The 26,376-nt window shown below is 34.1% G+C and overlaps 1 protein-coding gene across 1 annotated transcript in view; it reads left to right on the forward strand.

The window, feature by feature from the left end:
• Nucleotides 1-2,541: 2,541 nt before the first annotated feature.
• Nucleotides 2,542-26,376, forward strand: part of LOC140441466 (uncharacterized) — a 232,316-nt gene continuing 208,481 nt past the window's right edge. Inside the window, exon 1 of the mRNA XM_072532609.1 lies at nt 2,542-2,678. The gene's annotated coding sequence lies outside the window, so the exon portion shown is untranslated. The remainder of the gene's footprint in view (nt 2,679-26,376) is intronic.

Here is a 26,376-nt window from a genome sequence, read left to right on the forward strand (position 1 = left end):
ATTTCAAAGAAAACACACTCAATAAACTTAAAAACTCCTTTAAACATTCAGCACAACGTAATCCAACCCAACTAAATTCGAAATAAAATGAATCACAATTAGCATGTTTTTAACTTTTTTGCAAAAAATGGTAAAAACATCAGCGTTTTTTACCGTTCTTTCGATAAATTTTACAATATACCGGGGGTAACAGTAATATATTAGCACAAAAATCGAAACATCAAAATTATTTGATTTACCAGGGTTTTTAAAATTATGCGTTAATTTTGGAGTGCAGTGTATTATGAAATTGTAAAGAGATTACCTACTTAATTTTTTTTCCTTCCTTCTGCAATAATAACATCAATTTGAAGCTACGACAGAGAATCGTAAAATGTTTCATATGATTACAGTTCTTGTACAGCACTGAAATCTGGACTTTGAAGGTAGCCATTTATAGAGGGTGATAAGAATTCTACGGATACAATGGGTGGAAAAACGATCAAAGAAATTCTACAAATAGCTAATACTATTCGAAAACTCTTAACAATTATAAAATGTTAAAAAATCACCTATCCATTACATTTTTCCAAGTAAGCATTGTCTTCCAACTATAATAAAGGGCAAGATAGAAGGACGAAGGGAAATGGCAGAAAACAAACATCATAGCTGAAATATATTCGCGGGTGACAGGTATTCCCAGTATCGACCATTTGTTCAAACTTGTGCAGAATCATTGTCAATGCCAGAGAGACCGGATAAGAGAGATAAAGAGGAAGAAGAATAATATGTTCTAATTTTTATAGTTACTAAGACATACACAATTAAAGTACACTGAGCGGCAAAAAAAGTGGCCACCCTATAAATTTCCGAAAATAAAAATTCATTGGAAATTTCATGCACTGTTTCATACTGCATCTCAAATTAAATATTTTTTGCGATCTTGTATGCTTGTTTTTGACATTTTCAACGTTTATGGTTCTGGTAGTAGAAGAGTTACCTCGCAAAGATATGATCGTTTTATTGTGATGTAACTTTTAAGAAATCGTCATTCCACTGTAATTGCTGAAGAAACCGTCTGTAGGAGGTACAAAATGGGAATGTAAGTGAGAGAACGGTTAGAAGACGCGTCAATGAAAGAGGGGTAGTGGCAAGAAGGCAGGCCATTGTTCCCGAATTACAACTCAGACACTGTAGGAATCGATTAATTTTCTCTCTACAATATTAACACGGGGATATACAGAATTGGAGCTAAATTCTCTTTACTGATGAATCGTGGTTCTGTTTGAAGTCTGGCGATGGCCGATAGAGGGTTTGGAGACGGAGGAATGAAAGATATGCCCAAGCTTGTTTGTCTCAGAGAAGAAAGTTTGGCGGTGGTGGTGTCATGGTTTGGGCTGGAATCTCACATGAAGCTCCAACTGAACTTATTTTCATCAATGACGTCCCTGAATGCTCACTGGTATATAGAGGATATTTTGGGGAAAGCAGTAGTTTTATTTGGTTTTTTTATTGGGGACAATTTCGTCTATGCATGATAATGCACGGCCGCATACTGCAACAATCCTGACATATTACTTGGAGAAAGTTGGAATTAAGACTCTAGAACGGCCAGCCTGCTGCCCCGATCTGAATATCATCGAACATCTTTGGGATGAACTTCATTGTAGGGTTACAAGTTAACCAGGCCAGCCAGAAAGTTATGCAGAACTTAAAAAAATGCTTTGTGAATAATATGAACGTATTCTTTAAGTTTTTATTCAAAATTTTTTCCTTTCCCTTCCAAATCGTATGCAAACGGTTATTGATGTTTTAGGGCATAATACTCGATATTAGACAATTTTGTTTAAGTTACACACTATTTTCTTTTGTAGCCTTCTAATTAAATAATTTATGCTAAGAAATCAAACAGTAATGGCCATTCCTTGTTTTAAAAATAAAAGATGTTGAGAATACAATATGAAACAGTACATAAAACTTCCAATGAATTTTTATTTTCCGAAATTTATAGGGTGTTTTTGCCGGTCAGTGTATTAACGGAATGTTTTTAAATAAGAAAAACAAAATAGTTTCCTCAATTTTCCAAAAATTTATATTTTACAAATTATTTCCAAATTGGAAGTTAAAATGCCACCTAAAATTTTTTTTTGTAGCTAATTTTCAAAAAATATAATAATTAAAAAGCAAAATGTCACACGAAAATACCTTTGGGATCAGCTATTTTCTATTATATTTTTTATCCAGCAGTGTATAATCGATTTCTAGAAATACTGGTTGCCTACCTCAAAGGTAGTTGCCATGACCTTTTATTAGTTTTTTTCAATCGGATTGTAAAATTATAACCTATTTATCGTGGAGTACGAGATAGTATCTAATAAAAAAACTTTTAGTACGTACAAACGTTTACTTTTATTAGATTTTATTCGTCTTTGGCGAAGTATGGAATTTGCCTGTTAGGGATTCTACTTGCCAATTTCCATAAATCCATTGCAGCTGACCGGCCGCGCATGCGCGTGTTCCAGTTTGAAAATGAGCATGGAAGGCGGTGTGTAGGGTGGTAATTTTTAATAACAAAAACTATATTTTTCTATGCCATCCGTCGGGTTTCGACGTGATTGTGTTCAACTTGACTGAAGTGCGTTTAATTCTCTAGCATATTCCACGAACAAACCCCCATTTCAACCATAAATCGTGAGATGGTAAGTGAAAATGTTAAATAAAGTAATTGTTTATAAAAAAATCGGCTGTCATATGGCTTAGTTTTTGGGGAATAGCCACTAGTGACAGGGTTGTCGCCGATGTTTATGTACCAATAAGGAAAGAAGCAACAATAAACTTATTGTCTAGGTTATAATCTGACCTATATCAGTCTGCAATTATAAATACTGGTCGGATGAACGATAGTTCGTCTTTAACAAGATGTATTTTTCAGATCAATGATCCGTAACATCGCACAGCTCGCAAGATTTATTAGCAACAATAAAAGAAGATTATTTTGAACGAGACACATCCTCGTATTTGCCTAAATAATGAGACGATTCATTCAAACCCGCACATCTTTTTGTTTCCTCCGGATCGACTTTTCTTATCTGCGAATCGTTTCTTTTTCGACGATGCGGGGTTTGTTTTCTTTCGCTTGACAGTCGTTTGTCTTGCAGATACCGAAGTTTTTGGGGAAACGTTTAGGTTTTTGTTTTTGGTTAATTCGTCTGTTTTATTTCGGTTTTTACCGGCTTTCTGAACGGTTGGGTTTTATTTTTTTAAAAGACGTTTTGCGCGGACAATTAATGTTTTATTCAAGGAAAATTTAAAAATGCTCGTATTCACAGGCTGTAAGTTCTTTTTTATATAATTGACTTTCTTCGGGAATTATAAAATGTATCGGGTATTCTATCACGGATAGAATATAGAAAAGCCCATGAAGTTAATAACGCATGTCCCTAAAGTTTTTGTAACAAATAAATATGTATTTTCTAATTGTAAATTAAGTTTATTTTATTAACTAAATACAGGAAATTAAGTCTGCATATTTAAGATTTATAATGTATTTTTATACAACAGAAAGAAGTCCGTGATCTTCGATGGCACGTAAATTTAGTCTTGCATGTGCAATAGACCTTTGGACTATTTCTAAGTCGATCTCACGAAATTTTTGCAAAATTCTTCGCCTTAGCTCAGTGTTTCCCAAAGTGGGGGTCGCCATGAGGTACTAGGGGGGTCGCCGAACATTTCCAAAATAAAACAAAAGCACCACTTTGTTAGATCATGTATTTTTATTTTAACAACGCCGTAAATAGAAATTAACAATTAATTATCCGACGAAATATTAAAGTCCGTAAAAATAAAAGAGTAAAACAAAGTCAAATATTATAATCTTAATGAGAGCTATGCGCCTGTTTCTGTGAAACTAATCTTTCAAATCTAGGCTGTGTATTTGAGACACACACAATTATATCATTTTCAAGTACGAGACGATTTCTAACTCTTGTTTTAATGGCAGTCATAGACGAGAAACTTAACTCACACAAATATGATGTTACAAATGGAACCAAACATTTTACAGCTTCACTCGCCAACTGGGGGTATTCCTGCATCTTTTCGGTCCAAAATTGGTCCGAGTTCTGGGAAAAAAATTGGAGCTTCAACATTCCATCACTTGATATTTCAATAAGTTTTTCTTTCACGTTTATTGGTATTTCAACATGCTGAAAGGAATCGGCTAAAAACGGATTTAGTATCCATCTGCAACTGTCGTAACTGTTTTGAATTTCCTTGGAGAAATAATCATAGAGCTGTTGTTTTAAATTGAGCAAAGTAACATGCATGTCAGCAAAAACTTGTTCAAAATTTGTAGCACTGTAATTGGATACATTTTCCATAATTTCCTGAAGGCACTGGAATGAATCGAGTTATTTTTTGCCAAGTGAGGTCGACCATAAATCGATTTTTCTTAGAAACGCCTTAATTTTATCTGTGGCTGTAATTATATTAATGTCGCGACCTTGTAAATTACTGTTCAAAATATTTAATTGCTCGAAAATATCAGCAAGGAAACCTAGTTTCAGAAGCCAAATAGGATCGGAAAATTGATTTTCATATGGGGACTTCTCATCTTTCAAATACATTAAAAGCTCTGCTCTTAAGTGAAATACTCTTTTTAAGACGTTGCCCCTTGAAAGCCATCTTACTTCGGTGTGATAGAAGAGATTTTCAAATAAAGCACCCATGTCTTCGCAAATTTTTCTAAAAATACGAGTCTGCAAAGCTTTTCCTTTAATGGAATTTACAACTTTAATGATGGTTCTCATAACACAGGCCATTTCAGGAGGTAAAGCTTTGGACGCAAGAGCTTCTCGATGTAAAAAACAATGTCTCCATTTGGCATTAGGCATTATTTCTTGTAATTTGACGACAAGACCAGATTTATGTCCTGTCATAGCTTTAGCGCCATCTGTGCATATAGCAATACATTTACCCCAGTCAATATCATATTTACTTGTACGTTTCACAAAAGTGTCGAGTAAACATTTTCCAGTGGTATTGGTCTCCAATGGGGAACAAAATAAAATATCTTCTTGAATGCCATTATTTGTATCATATCTTACAAACGTAATGAATTGGGCACAGTTAGATATATCTGTGGATTCGTCCATTTGAAGAGAGAAGTACGTGCATTTATTAAGATTTTCCACAACTTGCGCTTGAATATCTTCTGCCATATCACTAATTCTTCTTTGGATAGTATTATTTGACAGAGGTATTGTATTTAATTTTTCAGCCTCTCTTTCCCCACACATTATATGTACCATTTCAACAGCTGCTGGAAAAATCAGATTTTCAGCAATTGTGTGCGGATTACTAGTTTTGGCAACACGATAAGCAACTTTATAACTTGCTAATAATGCTTTTTTATTAGTAGTGGTTACCAAGGGAAAACTGTCTTGCTGTTTGTGAAGGACGTTCAGCTTTCTTTCAAAGAATTTTACGGGCTTGTCTTTTTTATCTGGATGTTTGCTATTTAAATGTCGAAGTAACTTTGATGGCTTCATGCTTTCTTTTGACAAGACTTGTCCATAAATAACACATTGTGGTTTATTGGAAATAACGGTAAAACCATATTTAAGATATTCATCAATGTAGAATCTGTTTTTCTTTTTATTGCTGCTACTGCCACTTTCAGACGTAGATGGTTCTGCACTTCTTTTTAAAAACTTATCCATAATTTATAATTTATCGTAGACGTAAATACGTAAATGGGAATACGTAAGTCGTAAAATATTTACTCATTACTCAACACCGCGTTCGCCACCAGAGGCTGTTTGGATTCGAACTGAGGTTTATATTTATTCGCTTATATAAAGCCAAAACGAGGCTACGAGAACGTTCCAGAGTGCCATCTAGTAGCGAGCGCTTTCGCGATTATCATGGAAGAGTTTTGCGATGTAGACACACGCTAATATGTCGCGGTGTACAATGTGCAGTCGACTTCTTATTATTTATTTTTATTGTAAATGCTATTCTGGCAGAAGTACCTACTACTAATTACTAGTGGGATAGATCGCAATCATTAAAATAATTGTAATAAAATAAAATAATTGTTTTTGATTTAAACTTAAACAGTAAAGTAAAATTAAATTTGAGAAACCATCAGATAATTGTAAATTAGGTACGCTATTTCTGTCAAATAATATTGAATAAATGAGTGGGGGGAAATTGGGGGGTCGCGAACAAATTTTTTAGGAAAAGGGGTCGCGGTTTAGATAAGTTTGGGAAACTCTGGCCTTAGCTGATCTTCATTTTGGACTTTCCAGACATTATTATACATTATTCTACTCAAACAGCCCAAAACTCTTCTATAGGTCTCATCTAAGGCACATTTCGAGGGTTGTTGCGCTTGGGAACAAAATTTATATTTTGAGCAGTTAACCAATCTGTCATTCTCCTGGCGTAATGGCATGATGCTAGGTCGGACCAAAATATGATTTCATCATTGGGGTGAAAAGTATTTATAAATTGAACAAGCTTTGTAAGACACCTGTCAACATAATTATCAGCATTGAGAGCTTCACCGCGAACACGCCCAATAAACGGCTGTGAAACACCAACTTCTGAGATGGCACACCATACCAAAATTTTATCGGGAAATTTCACTTTTCTCTTAACACGTTCAGCCCCGGTGTTACAATTTTTTCTTGTCCATTGGTCAGCATTTTATTTTTTGTAAATAAGACGGGAGTCGTGGATGCCTTTCCGCATTTCTAATTCATTTAAAAAAAAAAAAAAATATTTGAGAATCGAGTTATTGCACAACATTTTTGAGGCATTACATTGATGCCTCGCTGTCCGAGAACTATAAATTTGTTTGTCTGGACAGCGTGACATTCACGTGATGCTTAAAACTTGTTCATTCTTGTATGAAGCGACGGAAGTATTTGACGTTATATTCTGAGTCATTCTTTGTTCGGTGCTCTTTGCGTACGGTTAGTGTATGAGTGTACTATAAAATATTAGATTAGACGAATTTTTTCGATGGATTCCTACGAAAAAGAACAGAAAAGACTTGTAAGTTTATACGAAGATCTTACGTCAGATGAAGACGTAGGACTGGACGACCCTTATGCAAATTCTGGATCATCAGATGATTATATACCCAGTGACACAGAAACCTCGGATTCTTCCGAAGAAATTCCTAGGAAACCGAGAAAATTACATGGCATCAGTGAAGTACCGGACAAACGCAATCTTGCAGTGCCAGGGCCTAGCGGTATACCAAAAATAGCGTTACGAGCCATTGAAAATGAGATAAGTTTTACTAAACTTTTATGTTCATTCTGGAAAGTCATACTCAATTTCTGTTTAGGATGACCTGATGCAACAGACAATAGAAACTGTAATTTCTGCATTTGCTGTTGTCACAGAAGAAGATGAAGGAGAGAGTTCGGATTTATTATAGAGAGAAGTTGACACTTCAGAATGCTAGGGTAAGACTAGAATATTACAACAATTTTACAGAAACTCCTCATTTCTTTTACAAACTATTTGTGACTGATGACTTGATAGACTATATAGTTTATCAAACGAATTTATACGCAGATCAACAGATAAATCTAAATGTAAACGTTGGATACCAACTACAAGAAAAGAAATGAAAATATTCTTTGGGGTAACTATATGGATGGGATTGCCAAAAGCACCACGATTACGCGACTATTGGAGCAGAAATTACTTATTTGTTACCAATATAAGACACAAAATGTCTAGAAATCATTTTGAGCAATTACTTTCAAATATTCACTTCAACAATAATGAAACAGCGCCACAACCAAACTAACCGGATTTTGATCGGCTTCACAAAATATCTCCGTTGGTTCAAAAACTTATTTCTAGATTTTAGCAAATTGTTACTCCAGGAGAAAATGTCTGTATTGACGAGACGATGGTACCTTATCGTGGTCGCTTGAAATTCAAGCACTATATCAAAAATAAAAAACACAAATTTGGTATCAAATTATATAAGCTTTGCTTAGAAAACGGCTACACTTATGACCTCAAAATTTACTGTGGAAAAGATAGTCAGGGTGGTCAAAATGCCTCTTTATCTGTTGTTCTATCACTTATGGAAGGGTTGTTAGATAGTGGTCGTACTCTCTTCACAGATAATTATTATACGAGCGTCATCCTTGCTCATATACTGCTCAGCCGTACAACTCACCCTGTAGGCACTGTTCGGTCAAACAGAAAAATGAATTGTCCCGAGCTTGTCAAGAAAAAACTAAAAAAAATGAAACAATTGCCCTACAAAGTTATTCCGGAGTTGTAATGTTAAAATGGTGTGACAAAAGGGATGTCTTGATGATTAGTACAAAGCATGGGGATGAAATGTTGAAACGTCTACACAAAGGCAAATAAATTGAAAAGCCCAAAATGATTGTTGATTACAATGATTCAAAATCCTTTATTGATCTCTCAGATCAGAAAAAAGCGTATTCAAATTGCTTGAGACGAGGGAATAAATGGTACAGGAAATTAGCCACAGGCTATCTATCTGAAAGACCATATTATTCAGTAGACGAGTTTCTTAACGTATAACTAACAAATTGTAGTACTTTCATGGACAAGTGACTTAAGTATTTTTATATATATTTGGGTATCACATGCAGCAACTTAAACTTATTTTGTAAGGTTTTATTATGCAATTTGCAATTTATTTAAATTTTGCAATGGATTGTGTATTTTATTATCTTTTATTTTGTGATATTGACGATTTATTTAATTTCAGTAAATTTTAAATTGTTATTGTTATTTTTCTGACTTTTTGTAAGCTTTGTGCACAAAATTGTACAATTTTCAGTGACAATAAAGCATATTTCTATTCTATTCTATCTAATCGTTTCGATTTATATGTTTATGTTGTTCGTTATGCATTTGATTTATAAAATTTTCTTTATAAATCGTCGTCCAGACCATGCTGAATTGTATATATATCACCTTTACACCTTCTTTTATTTTATCCATTATTAAATTGAAACTAAAAGGACTGACATTGTCTCTCTGTCTTATTCTACCCGGCACATGCTTGTATTACCACTTTTATTTTTGTGGTATTATTTTACACGTAAATCATGTATTGTTTAATGAGCAAGGATTTTTTTTAGTATTTCTATTACATCGTGCGCATCGTGCAGTTTCACCTTGTATACGAAGTATATATACATACATACATACGTACACACAGCGTTGGAGTTCGAAGAACTAAACATAATATACGTATTAGCATTGAATTGATCATTACGTGGTCAATCAAGAGAGCGTATTTAAATTGACAACTTCATACAAGAACAGGTTATTCCTTTGATAAACTGGGAGACAAGTATGTGAACGGATCTATTTTATTTAGATATGGCATTTGCAATTAATATTTAATCCAGTCGTCAGAGATTTGACCTCTAAAAATCGTACTAACAAACTGAATATTTCACTCATCTTAAGATTTTCACATAATCTGACCAATCACAAACCAAAGACAGCTTGTGTTATCGCGAAAACACCAACTGTCTTTCAATTCTGATTGGTCTATCAGCTTCGTGTTTTCAACGACGTAACCATGGATACCGATCGCAAAGCAAAGTTTGACGTTTGCCAAAAAAATTATTGTAGCTGTATACGTCAAAATGAGTCGTTTCGGTGGTACTTCAAACGAAGTTATAAACCAAAACATTGAAGAAAATATACCGAGTAACACAAGAAAATCTAAATCTTATATATTATGGAGACAATTTATGATGTTCTGTGTGGATCGCAACTACAAATTAGATGCAGAAAATAACAACGAAAGACTAACTAAATTCCTTCCTCTCATTCTACTGAATTTTTGACCAATCACTTTGTTCATGAAATAGTCTAATAAAATACCACTCGTGATTTAATTTAGCTTATAAGTCTGTCTTTTATTTCTAAACTCAACTGAGTTTCTTAAAGAAAACACCACTCGTCCTACGGACTCGTGGTGTTTTCAAGCAACTCAGTTTCGTTTAGAAGTAAATCGACAGACTTATCGCGAAAATTGAATCACTAGTGGTATTACTATTGATAATTTTAATTGTGGGACCCCTAAAAATATGCAAAAAATTTTATCACTTCTTGTGTAAAATGAACCGTTGTAATGTTAAAGTTTAAATTCAGCGTTTTTTAGGCATAATTCAAATGCCTCACGTTTATTGCCAAAAATCAAAACCAAAATTGCGTGCTATGGGTTTTGAAGATTAGGTTTTAACTATGGAATTTACATTACGACCGGTCAATGGAAGTTAAAAATTTTATTAATCTCCTGGGAATCGTAAAAAATGGCAAAAATTACACTACGTTTGTTTATTAAACATATTTATAGAAACTGCTTTCATTTGTGGCAAAGTACAAAAATTGCATACGAAAGCCGCACTGTTCGTCTTTAAAACTCATTTTGATTTTTGTCGATAGGCCACTCTGATCAAAAGATATAGAATGTTTACCGAGTAAAAACAAATTTTATTTAAAAATTCGATGGTTTCTTGTAGTCTTCTTCTTCTTCTAATGGCGCTACAACCCTTTGTGAGTCTTGGCCTGCTTAACAATGTTCTTCCATTCTGCCCTGTCGGATACTTTCCTTCGCCACTGCCTGATATTCCTGGTTTTAAGATCCCTATCTACGTAGTCTATCCATCTTTTACGGGGCCTTCCTCTTGTTCTGTTTCCTTGGGGCTTCCATCTCTGGACTACTTTTACAGCTCGATTATCTGGCATTCTCGCTAGGTGACCAAGCCAGTTTAGTCTTTGTGACTTTACAAATCTGACAATATCTGCGCTCTGCATTAGTTCATGCAGCTCATGGTTCATTTTAATTCTCCACGAACCATCGCTGCATTGGGTTGGTCCAAATATCTTCCTTAGTATTTTGCGCTCAAATATTCTCAGTTGATTTTCATCAGTGGTTGAGAGGGTCCACGTTTCATATCCATATGTGACCACTGGTCTAATTACTGTTTTGTAGATTCTTAGCTTAGACTCACGATTCAGTAACTTACTTTTCATTAAGTCTTTGTATTCATAAAAGCACTTATTACCGCTAAGAATCCGTGCTTGTATTTCTTGACTGATGTTGTTGTCATTTATTATTGAGCCTAGGTAGGGAAAAGTGGAGGCATATTTGTAGGAATGGTTGTCTACCTTCAGATTCTCATGTTCATTCGATTTTGTGCACTCCATATATTTTGTTTGCTTTCATTTATATATAGACCCAACGTAGCAGCTTCTCGTTTCAATTCTATAATTTTTTCGCTTAATACTCTTTTGTTGCGGCTTATTATGGCAACATCGTCCGCATATGCGCATATTTGCATAGATCTTGTATTAATACAGCCGTTTATATCCAGTTTTCTAACAACAGCTTCTAAAGTTAGATTAAAAAGTGTTGTTGATAAGGCATCCCCTTGTCTAACTCCATTTTCAATATCAAAGGCCTGCGTCATATCTCCATCTATTCTCACCATAGCTTTGGAACCCTCCAGAGTCATTCGTATAAGTTTAACCAACTTATTGGGTATCCCTAACATAGATGGTTGTTTTAACATCTTTTGTCGATCTACTCCATCAAACGCCTGTTTGAAATCGATATACAAATTGTAAATAGGTATGTTATATTCAACACATTTTTCATGTATACCTCTTAACATATGTATTTGGTCTATAGTTGACCTCTTTGGTCTGAAGCGACATTGGTATTCACCAATAATGTCCTCCGAAAACGATTCCAGGCGGCTGTTTATAATTCCTGATAATATCTTGTAGATGACATTTAAAACTGTTATGGCCCTATAATTTTTTCAGAGTCGTTTGTCTCCCCCTTTGTACATAGGAAGTATGATTCCTACTTTCCAATCTTCTGGGATGACTTCTAGTGTCCATATGCGGTCGATTGTAGTACGTTTCTTGTAGTACGTTGTAGAATGTATTTGTTTCTTTGAATAGGTTAGAGACACGATACACTCAACTAAGATGTCTGGGGTATAGACACCTATAGAATTCTATCGTTTACGTATTCTATTCAACACTGTTACTATAGATAGTTACTAGCGATAAAAAAAGATTCCCATAAACAAATATTGTGTGATAAAATAAATGTTTATCAATAAAAACGTCTAACATTTGTCACAAAAACTGAAGAATTTTTAAATAAAAAAAGTTATAAGTAGAACTGAAAGAATCTGTTTCTAAGCACATTAGATTCATTACATTTTTGTATAGAGTAATAGACATAACTTAAGTTAACTTGAAATATTTAAAAATTACCAATTTTTCTTATCTCATGTAAAATTTTATGTAAGTAAAAAAGATGAAGGTGTACAAGCTATTTACCTTTGAAAAATGCGTCTTCTAGGCTAAAAGAATGAAAGTGCTACATATGCAGGCTAAAAGAATGAATGTTCTCTGTTATTAGTGCTGTTTGTTGCCCAGATGTTTTGCAAACGTAAGTACCTGTGTTTATTTAAAGCTTTTTGTTATTCTGGTGTAGATTGGTGTTATTTTATGTGTCTGTTCATGGAAAAGAAAAGGTTTTGGTCGCATGCGAGGTGTAAAGAAAAAATTGAAGTTATGTAGCCATGAGTCAGGATCATTCTGTAAGTGTTTAAGACTTGAGTGTTTTAAAAACATAAGTTTAAGTGAAAGACAAGATATTATTTCTAAGTTCAACCTGCTCTCATCATATGACAAGCAATCGGTATATCTTTGTGGACTGATAGTATGCTGTCCTAAGGTCCATTCGCTCAACTCGGGCATATTTTGACAGATTCATAGCTGGAAACCTACAACACAAATGTTCCTATTTGTTCTATCAATGTTCTTCAAGTAATGAGGATGGTGGACAAAACATGGCAAAACGTAACACTCCTCACAGTGAAAAACTGCTTTAGAACCTGTGGTTTTTCTTCAGAACCTCAAGAAATCATTTTGAAGAAGAAGATAATAATGATCCTGAATAATGGAATAACAACATGTACTGTATTGAAAGTGATAAAGACGATGAATTTAATGACGACCCACAAACTTCATCTAAGAGCATATCAATCCACGAAGCAAGAGTGCTATAACGACTGTACGATCATTTATAGAGCAGTGTAGAAACATAAAAGATAACGTATTTTCTTCTCTATGTTATTGAAAATCAAATCGATTTAGAATCTATGAATTGTTTAAAACAAAAGAAAATCACAGACTTTTTTTAGTAGACTATACCTTTAATTATTGCTTTAACTTTTTGTAACGAATATAATAAATGAATGTAGTGTATGTAGTAATGTTGTGTATAATAAATGCCTATATTTTAATGAACTTCTGACCTATATTAATCCATCACAACATAGACCCTTGATAACTTAAAACCTCTAACTTAAAATATTTGGTTTTTCCCTTGGAATTTAACTTATCGAGGTTCTACGGTATACGCTTGGCATGTTAATTATTTGTTTTCAACCTTTTACCACGACAGCTAAAAATCAAAGAAATAGACCTTACCTTATTGACCTTAAACCTGCTGTACAGGTAAGCACCGCCTATTCTTTTGAGGGGAAGTTGTAGAGAGGGCAAATGGTTTGTACTATTTTTCTGTCTACTGAAGTGCGTTATTTATTTAGCTCACGCTGTTGTCGCATCTCAATTTCTCAATTCAGTATTCTTTGTTAATTAATCAAGTAATAATATAATCGTTTAAAAAATAACACTTACATGATTACTTCATGTAAGGTTTGTTGGGGCAATATTAATTTTCATTCTACAATGAACTGTGGTGGATTTAAACATTATGTTACACTCATGTATCCGACTAATGTTTTAGAAGGAGTTATGCTACAGAAATCTCGCAACACTGTTTAAAAATTAGACTCGCCAACATGCGTGGATTGTGTCTCACTCGTATTCAAACAATTAAGTGTTATCTTTGTTCCACATACTGAATAACGTATACGGTAGTTGAAATCTTGCCGAATCGGTATATGTCATCTGGGCCTGGTGCTTTTCCCCATTTGCTCTGTTTGGTTGCCCATTGGACATGCGAGGAAAGCATTTTTAGAAGCCTAATAAGATTTCAGATGATATTATTGCCTCTGTAATTGATCACGTTCAATCCTTCAAAACTAGAAAGTCACACTACGGGTTAGAAAAATCTAAAAACAATATTTACCTGAAGAGATTAATGTAAATAAAATGTTTTCTTTATACAAAATAGCTTATCCAAACAATAAAATCTCTCTGGAAAAGTACATGCAAATAATTAATTTAAATTTTAAGTTTTCTTTTGGCTATCCTAGGTGTAACACCTGCAGCACTCTGATAACCTTACAGTAAATATTAATGCAATACAAAGTTAAGTTAACCATACCTGCTACAGCCGATAATCACAATAATCTTGAAAAACTAAACTGTGAACTAAAAACTCTTTTGCTATTGCAAGCTACTACAATGGATTTCCAAAAGAATCTACCTGTCCCAAAGATTAGTACTAACGATGTTTATTATCGTAGGCAACTATCATTTTACAGGTTCAACATACATAAACTTTCAGACTCAGAATCTTTTTTTATTCTTATGCAGAAATTTATGGCAAGAAAGGAGGAGATGAAGTTTGTTCCTTGCTTTGGGATTTTATTTTTAATCACCTTGACTTGCAAGTAAAAGAGCTTAAAATTTTCTGCGATTCCTGCGCAGGTCAGAACAAAAATTATGCCGTTTTACGTATGCTTCACTACATTGTAAACTATACTAAGACTTGATAAAATAACAATGTTTTTTTTTTTAATCAGAGGCCACTCGAGTGTGATAGGAACATGGACTTAATCAATCAAAAATCTGTGATTAAAATTCCTTCCGAGTGAAACGAAATTATTGAAAACTCCAGATTCAAACCAACACCATTTAGAGTTATTTCTTGCGACAACCAGGACATTTTTAAGTCATGGACTATTCTTTCTCCTTTATATACAAAAAGTTGTCCTTTCAAAACACGATCTGTACGGCAACTAATCATCGTTTCTCATGACCCTCGAATGATGTTACAGCGTCAGACTGTCAATAGCCTAAATGAAGAAAGTATTGTTACTAAGCCTAAGAGGAAACAAATTGCACTACCAGAAGGCTGCTTTCACGTGCCATAACTAGTATATTGTGGACTTTTACCTTTAAATAATGCAAAATACGACGATATTCACCATTTGAAAAAAATTTTGCTCTGTAAAGTCTCAAGCATATTTTGACCCACTGCCAGATGCTTAAAGCTTGTCATTGTATCAATTACTACCAATCTTCTACTGTATTTGTAGCTTTGTGTAATCAACAGGAGCAGATCTGTATGATATTACTTTTGAAAATATAGACTACTTTATCTGTATTTTCAGTTTCATTTTCAGACACGTTAGTGGACCATCATTATATGTTCCCTGTAAGTTGCTGCATGAAGTAGAACCCACAATGAAGTGCCCTTTCTGTTTCTGAATTATTCTTATATCTAATTACTATTTAAATGGGAATAAGCCACAATTAAAGATTAACCTGTAATTGTGGCTTATTCCCATTTAAATAGTAATTACTTTAAAATACCACAAGAAAATAACTTTTTTATATCTATTTTTAAAACTTAAAATCCTAATTTCTCAAAACTTGTTTTTTTGGACCCTCATCCTTTTAGCCCTAAGCTCTTTAGTTATAAGTGATAATAAATTATATTTTGTCTGGATCTGACATATTAAGTTGGTTCAGTGAGTCTTCAAATAATTCTACTTCAATTTGTCGATATCAGTGCTCTCAATCACAGTTGAGTTGTCCATGTTTTTTTTTCAATTTCCTTGATGATTTGCTGCCCTATGCATTTGGTAAAAATTTGGAGTATTTTCAAAAAATCGTTTATCCTGATTACGCAATAAAAGTGTCGTTTTATCTTATTGAATCCATGGACGTGGAATACAAGGATTCTATAGACGGAGACATAGAATTTTTACAAAGTTTTAACACCGCATTTACATTGTAAATTATAATTTTGTTTGCAAAAAGTGTAGTCTTTCACTGATGGTGTTTTTTTTTAAATAATACATACGTTTTCAGGATTTTAGGCTGTGATCTGTAATTATTCATTACTAACATCTCAGTCTGGGTTTTTGGTATTATACTCTAAATTTACGTTTTGAGTTCTTTTATTTTGTGTTTGTCAGTATTGAAAGTTTTGGTTGATGCGATAATGGGCTCTGTAGGTCGTTGTTCTATGGTCGTTTCAAACGTATAGCCAGATGCTGAGATGCCAGATGTATATTGAAGTGGAATGGATGCGTCCTGATTTCTATGTCATACCTAAACATCTATGAATACTAAATTACTGTTCTATTGAATACCAGAGTCTTCCCAATAATTTGATGTTTGATCTATGTCATGGTGTATTTTACAAGGCCAATTAAATTTTTCAGAATTATCAAGATGACATCTGTGATGAAGTACTTACTTACTTTTAGTGTATGGATAACTTCTTTAAATCTTATACTGCTAATATTAAACCACATGGGTGGCTTAACAGCTACTGTTAAGAATAACGTATTAATATTGCTGGATGCCTTGTTTTGTCAAACATACGATGAAGTGGGTCACTTTCTTATTTCTTCTTTTTAATTTTAGAAAGCAGGGTTTTTCTGATGTTGGGAGAAGAGATTTCTATTATATTTATATATTAGAGACTGGAGTCGGTTTTAAACAACCAGATATTTTTCGGCAAGTCTCATTAATTGTGTCATGAACGTAATGTGTGCGAACAGACTGGGACCAAACTGGAGGGACGGAGAAAAACACACAGCCAGAGATGTTAAGATGATTAGCTTGGTTGGCTAATCTCCCAAACTTGATCCATCTAAGTTTCGAATTATGTTGATTCTTAGGAACTTTTAGGTTATGTATTTTGGCGGTGGCTTTCAAATGTAAGAGCTCGGTTTAGTCCTACACCGATATATTTAGGTTCTTTGCAGTGATCTAATAGTTTACTATTTCATGTTATGTTTAACTTTTTTTCTAGAATGCTGATTGAGTTTGGTTTAAGATAGTTATTCTTGTACTACTCTGTTAGCTCTTCTAGTGCAGCGGACAATTGATTTTTTATTTCTTTGAAACATTTTCCTTAGACAACCAATTCCGTATCATCAGCATAAATAAAGCATCTCGTTCCAAAGAGTCTCGGCAAGTCATTTGTATAGATGGCATAAAGGAGGGGTGCCATTACACTCTCCTGAGGTAGACCAGTTTTTCGATTCCTAAAGCACTTTTTTTAGATTGAAAGAAACCGTAGAATCGACGATTTTGTAGAATACATTTTAGCAAGCACATCAATCCAAAATCTTCAATGATATTGGTGGTTAATATTTTTTAATATTTCACTAACAATCTTTGGTGGTTAACAGTGCCATAAGCAGAAGTTAAGTCAATGTTAAGGGCGCCAGCTATTTTCTTTCGTTTAAACTCATTGTCGATTGGCTTTACACGTTTTAATATTTGATCGTAGCAAGATTTTTCAAGAGTTTCTCATTAATACTGACAGAGATACGATTCAGTATATATATTTAGGGATTCTACAGTATTCAATGCCTTCCCTCGCTCAACCGTTTCCATCTCTCTCTGTTGTTCCATTCTCCATCGTTTAGTCCTCTCTTACTCATGGCGTCGTTTACTTCGTTCCTCCAGGATTTTCGGGGTCGTCCTCTTTTCCTCCTTCCTATGGGGCTCCATTCGGTTATTCTCTTTATCCATCTGCTGTCGCTAGTTCTTCTTACATGTCCATACCACTTTAGTCTTTTTTGTTCTATATATGTTAGTATGTCTGTTTCTATTGATGTTCTTTGCTTTATTTCGTCATTACTTCTCCTATCCATTCTTGTTACTCTGCAGCATCTTCGCAGGCATTCCATCTCTGTTGCTACTATCTTACTGCTATTTTTCTTGTTTATGATCCAATTTTCAGCCCCATATGTCATAATACTTCGCACTAATGTTTTATAAATCTGCGTTTTTGTCTTCATATTTAGGTGTCTATCCCACCATACTGAGTTAAGTTGTCGGATTGCTGTTCTTGTTTGTCCTAATCTTTGTGTAATTTCTTCCTCTGTTGTTGCCTTTTTGGTGACTATAAACCCCAGGTATTTGAATTTATCCTTTCCTTCGATTGTTACGTTGTCATCAATCTGTAGATCTTCTATGTCTTCTTCACTTGTAGATAGGTACTCTGTTTTCGCGAGGTTAATATCTAGGCCAGCCTTGGTATATTCTTCTTGTACTTTCTTCATCATGTAGCTGTGGTCGTCTTGGTCTTGTGCAATCACTACTTGATCGTCTGCAAAACTTAACGTATATAGGTATTCGTTCCGTACCGGTACTCCCATGCCTTCGCATTTTCTTTTCGCCATGTAGTCGAGGCTTTCTCGCCATGTAGTCGAGTATATTTTGAATAGGGTTGGAGATGTGGAACAACCCTACAGGAGCCATTTTGTTGTGGTAAAGTCTCCTATGATTCTTGTTCCCATTTTAATGGACACTTTATTTTCTTTATACAGAGCTTTTGTAGCTTCTATGAGTTCCGTCTGTATTTCTAATTTGTACATTCAGTATCATTTGTTCAAAAATTTTAAAAAGGTGGCCTAGTCAAAAAACTTTTTTGGCTTCGGTTGGCCCTTTGACTGGTATCAATAGTGTTACTACTCTGGATTGGCGCCATAGTTTACTTATTTGAAAGCGTTTTACGCAAGAAATTATTATACACAATAGTCTAATTGTTTTTTCCCAAAGTTCTGGATCTGCTTTGTCCTGATGTCATCCAAGTTGGCTGCTTTGCCAGTAGTGTTGATCGGAAGTCCGAATTCTGCTGCTACTATAAGTGTGTCATCGGCGTATCACAGGTTACTGATTTTTCTGTCTCCTATAATGATTCCTCCATCCCATTTTTCTAGTATTTTTCTTATTATATATTCAGAATATATGTTATATAACAATAGTGATAGTATGCAGCCCTCTCCAGTTCCTTTTTTTGTTTTAAACGCTTTTGAATATATTCCGGGTACTTTAACTTTAACTGAGTTTTTATTATACAGAATTCTTATTAGGTTAACTCTCGACTATTTTAAGAATTACATCATCTCAAAATAATACCTTAATAAATTTGTTTTCCCATACTTTTAGTAAATATATCCCATATCAGTTGGCCCACCTATGGAATTTGCAGTTTAAGTCGATTACTATAAAAAAATTATACTTTGTATGTTTTTATCAGTTCCCATATTAATTAATATGGCATTTGTATTAACTAAACCCTGGCTATGCATATGCATTCACTTATGCCAACATACGTTGATTTTTTCATAATTACGTTAAATCCAGAGGTAGCTATGGAAAAATGACATTAAAACAATAATATTGTCAGCTAATTTTTTAATTCTGGAAAATCCAATTCGGAAATCGCGAATATGTTGTAATTGTCACGCTATAGTGTAAGAAATATAGTCAGAAGATACAAAAGCACAGGTTCGGTCGTCACAAAACCTAGAAATGTACGAAAAAGTAAAATAACCGAAGCAGATCGAAAGGCATTATGACGTATCATAGTGAAAAATCGACGAGCAAATTATATGGAGTTAAGCGTTTTATGAAGTGACGTTATTGGAAGACACGTTTCTATATCAACTTGTCACCGAGAGGCCCACAAATTAGGATTTGGTACTTACAAAGTAACTTACTTTGTAAGTACCAGATTATAAGTATAAGTATAAGTATAATTACATATTCTATGCGTTTTTATAAATTTAATATTATTCTGTTTAATCAATAGTTTTCATTACGTTATAAAATATTTTTTATAATATGGAAATTCAAAAATGTTGTTCCATCCATTAAAACTTTTAAAATTCACGCTGCGCTTTTATTTTTGTTCTCTAAAATTTAATTTTCTTATCAATCTAACGTTGGGCCATCTGATATCGGAAGGGACTCGTATATCTCCGTATAAAATACGCTTTTCTAGTAATTTTTCCGACTATTACTTAACATCTTCTCCCCTTGACTACGACCCACAGGTAATTTCCCCGTCCCACCGTGTCGCTCGGGCGTCCCTGGCCGCATCGAATTTTCCTAAGGGCTGCAAATTAATACCCTTTCAACGGGGTTCAATTTCCTCTCTGGACGCTATCGCCATCTCCGGTCTCTGATGAACTGGCCAGTTTACAAAATTTAAATTACCCTTCCAGACCTAATGGACGCTATACGGAGTGATAAAATGATATAATTCATATTATACGAACCGGTGCACCTAACTGCTAACGTCTGCGTCTAATGACCATTTCGTCTAGAGGGCATGACAAAAGGTGCAGAAGAAGATTATTTGTTCTTTTGTCATCGACGTAATGGTCAGTTTTATGATAAGGAGTATACGGTATTCCACAAAATTAAAGGAATACTTCTTGAGATCTCATAACTAAAAAAATGTTATCACAGTATTTAAGGCATTTTATTATGCACATATTTTAGTTAAACAAAATCGAAAAAATTATATACTTATCTAATATTTAAAATATTTTGTCATAAGCTATCATTAATGGTAAAAGTTATTGTTAATAATGCCTAGCGTGAATATTTTTTTAACATAGACTATCAACTAAGAAAAATGTATTAAAAGCTAATTATAGAACAATTACAAGACGATATTTTAATAAAGTCAGATTTAATATTTTTATAAATAACATCCAAATTCCCCTAGGCACCAGGTAACTCAAGGACGATCGTCGACATAATATTCGTATTCAGCAACCCCAAAATCCCCCGAGTAATGACTTTTCACTGGTTATCTCTCGCTAAGTTATAGAATGTTGCTGTAGATTAGAACGGTAGAATCTTATCAACTTTAAAGTCACTTCCATTGAATAAAGTGGTACCTAAACCTTCTCCTTCATACTGCATATTCATTGGTTTTACTATACAAAAAGGCTTCACTGTATATTCAGAATCTCTAAGTAACAACCCATTTCTATTATCTCCTATACCGGTATTATTTAATCAGTAGCACCAATATATCTTGGAAAACGTTAATTTATCTATTTTTTTAATTATCAAGATTATGAAAAGATTGAATGCCTAAAATGAGTAAAGAAAAATAGGCACAATACCTACTTTTATAATCTTTTATTAACAACTATTTACAATATATTCTCAGAATATAGATCACTGTCAGTTTCCTTAATCTAAACCTATTAAAAAAGTCTGTATCGTTATAAAAATTAAAATGGTCGATTCTGCCTCAAATATTATGCCTGAGATCCATATTCTCATACTCATCCATCTCTCATACTGAGAATAATCGTTCTGATTTCTTCTTGATCAATTTGATCCCAAATTTCAACCAACCGCAAAAACAGTTCATCTAATGTGTTTGGTGCATTAGTTGTCGTAGTCGTCTGCCTATGATGTCCCAAACATGTTCTATTGGGTTGAGGTCAGGACTTCTCGCAGGCTAATCCATGGCAGGAATTCCAACCTCCTGACGATACTGCTGCACAATTCTTGCCGTGTCTGGCCTGGCATTATCTTGCATAAGCATGAAATTATCCTCAATTAATGGTGCAAATGGTACGACATGCTCTTCTAAAATGTCTGTTATATACCTCTGCGATGTAAGCCAACCGTGATCTATTCTAACTAATTCCGTACGAGCCTTTAAATTAATCCCACCCCACACCATTACCGAGCCGCCGCCATACTGTACAGTCCCTACGGTGTTACACTGTGCATAGCGTTCCCCAGGCCTTCTATACACTCGGTTTCTCCTGTCATCAGAAAAAAGACAGTACCTAGATTCATCGGTGAACAATATTCTTCCCCAATCGTCATTATTCCAATCAACATGTTCACGAGCAAAATGCAATCTTTGCCTTCTATGGTCTCTGGTCAATAATGGGCCAATTGGTGCCCTTCCAGGGTGTAGGTCGTTTTCGGCAAGTCTTCTTCTAATCATATTTTGGCTGATTCTAAAGTTATAACGATCCAAAAATTCATTTTGTAGAGAAGTCTTGATTAGGAGTTGTAACCCTTCTACGGCCTTGACCGGGTCTTCTCGAGTTACTTCTAGTAACAGAAAAACGTGTTAACACTCTTGAAATGGTTGACTGGGTGACGTTAAAACGTTCAGCGAGTTCTACTTGAGTGTATCCTTCTTCGCGAAGAGTAACGATTCTAAAACAGTCACTTTCTGACAAATTTAGATTTTCTTGCTACTGGTGGTTCATTTCAAAGAAAAAACACTTAATAAACTTGAAAAACCCCTTTAAACGTTCAGCACAACGTAATCCAACTCAACTAAATTCGAAATAAAATGAAGCATAATTAGCATGTTTTTAATTTTTTTGCAAAAAATGATAAAAAACATCAGAATTTTTGCCGTTTATTCCATAAATTTTACAATATACCGGGGGTAACAATAATATATTAGCACAAAAAACGAAACATTAGAATTATTTGATTTACCAGGGTTTTTAAAATTATGCGTTAATTTTGGAGCGCCGTGTATTTCCAATTTTATCTGTCAAATAAGTTTATTCGCATCAGTTGATAGTTCAGATTTTTTTCCTAGGTGGCGTTAGGTGTTTAAATCTAAACTATCATAAAGCTCTAAATTATTTTGTTTATTAAATCTTATCTTAAAATTACAGCAACCAATATTTTTGGCAATTTTGCGAAAAAATTAATCGTATTATTAATTATATCTATTATTGTAATGGATATTACTAGTATTATTGATTAAACGTATCATTTCAAGAACAAAATATGAATGAAATGTCAGATGTTGTTAGTTCAGATTTTTTTCCTAGGTTTTTTAATTTTATTAAAAAAAAATATATATATTTTCTCCGCCATTGGTAATTTGATTGACAGTTTAATCCTACTTTAGTGGTTTTCAATATCAAAATTGGACAAAAAGAGTGAAACGGACTTTAAAATTGGATTATGTGTATCTACTAATTATATTGCATGTAAACAACAGTATAAACTTTGTTTTCAAACAGATTTGAATAGGAACCAATATGAGTTGTATTTCAGTTGTCAGGGTCAGTTTTAATTAACTAAATTTCAACGCACGCTGCACTTTATTGTTTAGAATGGAAATTCATGTACTAATGTATTTACTATTTTGTTTAAATACAAACAGGATCCTCTATTATCCTTTCGATAAAGGTAAATAAATGATGATAGAATGCTAGACACTCGGTATGTTGAACGTGCAACCAGTGCTATATTCCATACAAACAATACTCTGCTTAAAACACTGTGTACAGTTACATTGTTGACAATGATACAGTGTTCTCCGCCGAACCGCCCTACCGCCCTCTAAGCTTTTGTGATCATAGCTTGCTCAGCATTTGCCTTTATTCCACGACGAGTATACATTGCACTCTCGTACAATGCCTATTATATATGTATCAAAGGATTCGTAGACTGAGAACGTTTCGATTGATTTGCATCATCAAGAATTACTAGACCGTGCGCAGGGATTTGTGAAAAGGCATGGATTTTTTAATAAGAAATGTTGCGATGAAAGTGCATCTTTACTTTAACAAAATTTATAAAATAGTATGTACAATATTCCCCTAAGATAAATAGTACCAAAAACTAGCTGATTAATGAACAAATTTTATATAACACTATTCTACAAGATAAATAGTAGGGGAGCATAATGAAACACAAATTTGTTTTTTATTTTTCCTGTTTTTGCATGTAGGTATATCAGTTTGAAATGTGTTTTAAAAGATGCCCTTCAGTACTAGGAACAGACTTATAGTAGCATCAAAAACCTTATTAATAACTATTTTGAGTAATAATCAATTCAAGTTTCAAAAAAATGTTTCATTGTGCCCCACCACTGCACTGGGGCACAATGTAACATACATAGGGGTACAATGTAACATATATAAAAACGACCAGGTTGTACAATAAACCAATGAGATTACTTTTGAAGTATTCCCAATAAAAGGGCTATGCTATAGTTTTATTCCAATAAAAAAAATTATATAAAATCAAAGGAAAAATAATTCAAACGTTGAATATAGTAGTTAGCCAATATTTAAATTATTGAAGACGATTCCAAAAGAAATACATTGTTTTTGGCGTTGGGTTGATCTCGCAAAAACCGGGTTCTCCAAAATCATCTTAATGCTATTCTCAGTGACTATTGGTACATCTGGAACTGGTGGCTCTACAAAGGTGTTATGTCCTTTTTTTTTTTAATCTTCACTTCGAAATCTCCGCTCGTGTTTTTTCCTTTCATAACAAGTCCAACGTAGAATTTACTATTATGGCTGTTGAATTTATATTCCACCAGTACATAATTATTTTTAATGGGTGACATATCCAGATCTATGAATTTGTCTTCATTAAGAATGAAAATTTCTTCACTGGCGTCCAAGTCCTCAGCAGTCTCAATATAATTGACTACATCTTTTTCAGATGGAAACAGAACCTCTTCGATTTTTTGGATTTCTTCCTAGTGTCCTTAGTAAAATGTGTTATTTTCGGTTTGGCCATTTCTCTTTTTGTTATTGATACCGCCGTTTTATTGGCAATGACAGTCATTTCTGGAATACTGGTTGCTATCATACTTTTTCCTCTTGCTTGAACGTTTCTATAGTTTTTTTTACATATAGAAATTTTTACATTACTGATGGTAGTAGAAGTGCTTGGGTCTTGAGAGTTGTTATTGAAACCTAAGGAGTTTTCATCTGCATCGATTTCCATTGTTGAGTTGTTGATTTTTTCAACAGGAGCTTCACCTGACGGTAGATCCTCTTTTACCTGACAAGTAGCTGGCGAGTCCGCCATTGGTCGATCGGTAATGTAATTACATAAATAATCGGCGACGGTGAAAACATGTCTGTCATATGGGTAAATCCGTGTTTTCTTAAAAGCAACACTGATGTTTGATGGAGTCATTCCTCTCTCGTGAGCAATCTTTACAAAATCAGCAACATTGTAAATATTTGCTGTTTTTTCAGGATGTTGCATCATCCAAGTATCTATTGCAGCATTGTAATACCTTTTGAATGGCTTAAATACTCCAACGTCTAACGGTTGCAATTTATTGGTGGAATGTGGTGAAACAGTTAAAATAGTCACACCATTTTCTTAGCACAAATTAAGTGCCTCCAATGACAAATGACTTTCGTGATTGTCACATAATATCAGAGTGGGCGATTGCATGCTGCTTTTTGAGTAATAGATGAAATGTTTAATAACTTCAACAAAAAATACAGAAGTCATCTAGCCTGATGGATTTACCAAACCAAGAGTACCAGTGGGGGCTTCCTGCACCATGTGAGGCTTAAAGTGCACACGTGGAAATATCATGACGGGGGGGATACAGTTGCCGCTCGCTGAGATGAAACACTAAATTGTCATATTAGTACCTTTCTCAACACTAGTGCACTTGCTGACCTGCTTGGCTCCTTTTTCAACAATTATTTTTTGAGGCTTCTGAACTGTGCTTGCTTCTTCCAGATTAAATACTCGTATTCCATCTTTGCAAACTGGAATTACTGAAAATATTGCCGTATTACCAAGATAGTAGAGTATATCGGGAATTATTAAATAAGGAAAATGTATCAGACAATCGCTGCAATCGACCTTTGTAGCAATACTCAAAAAGTCAAGTGCAATATCCTGTTCGGGTCACAGAACAATATCTTCACTTAAAACATTTTTGAAAATAATACACAGCAGAAACTGTTGAATATAAAAGTAGTGACACGAAATTTGACTTTAGAAATGATATGGGCACAAGAGATGCTTTGTTCGGCTTGAATGTGCTGGTCCAGAGATGCATGGACATGAATCCGGACATGTACTTATGTTTTGTAGATTTTGAAAAGGCATTTGGTAAGCTTAAACATAAAAAGCTTGTAGATATATTAAAAAGCAAAAATATTGACAGTTGTGATATGGAAATTATATCTAATCTTATTTGAATCAAACTTACAAGGTCCGCCATGGTTGCGTGTTGTCACCACTACTCTTCAATGTCTATAGTGAAGTGGTATTTAAAGAAACGCTCTCAGATTCAATAGAAGGTATACCTATCAATCGAGAAATTTTGAATAACTTGCGTTTTCGAGACGATACAGTAATAATGACGGATAAAAACAATGATTTACAGAACGTAATGCAACGCCTTAATGAATGCTGTCATGAATACGGTAGGCCAAGTAAATATCGAACAATCTAAGTTAATATTACATTTCTTATAGTATATTTTTTGTAAACTCTCTTGTATTTCTTACTGAAGGACAAGCAACTATTGTTTGATGCAAGTGAATA

The sequence above is a fragment of the Diabrotica undecimpunctata genome, chromosome 1 (assembly GCF_040954645.1).
Source record: "Diabrotica undecimpunctata isolate CICGRU chromosome 1, icDiaUnde3, whole genome shotgun sequence".
Taxonomy (NCBI): Eukaryota; Metazoa; Arthropoda; class Insecta; order Coleoptera; family Chrysomelidae; genus Diabrotica; species Diabrotica undecimpunctata.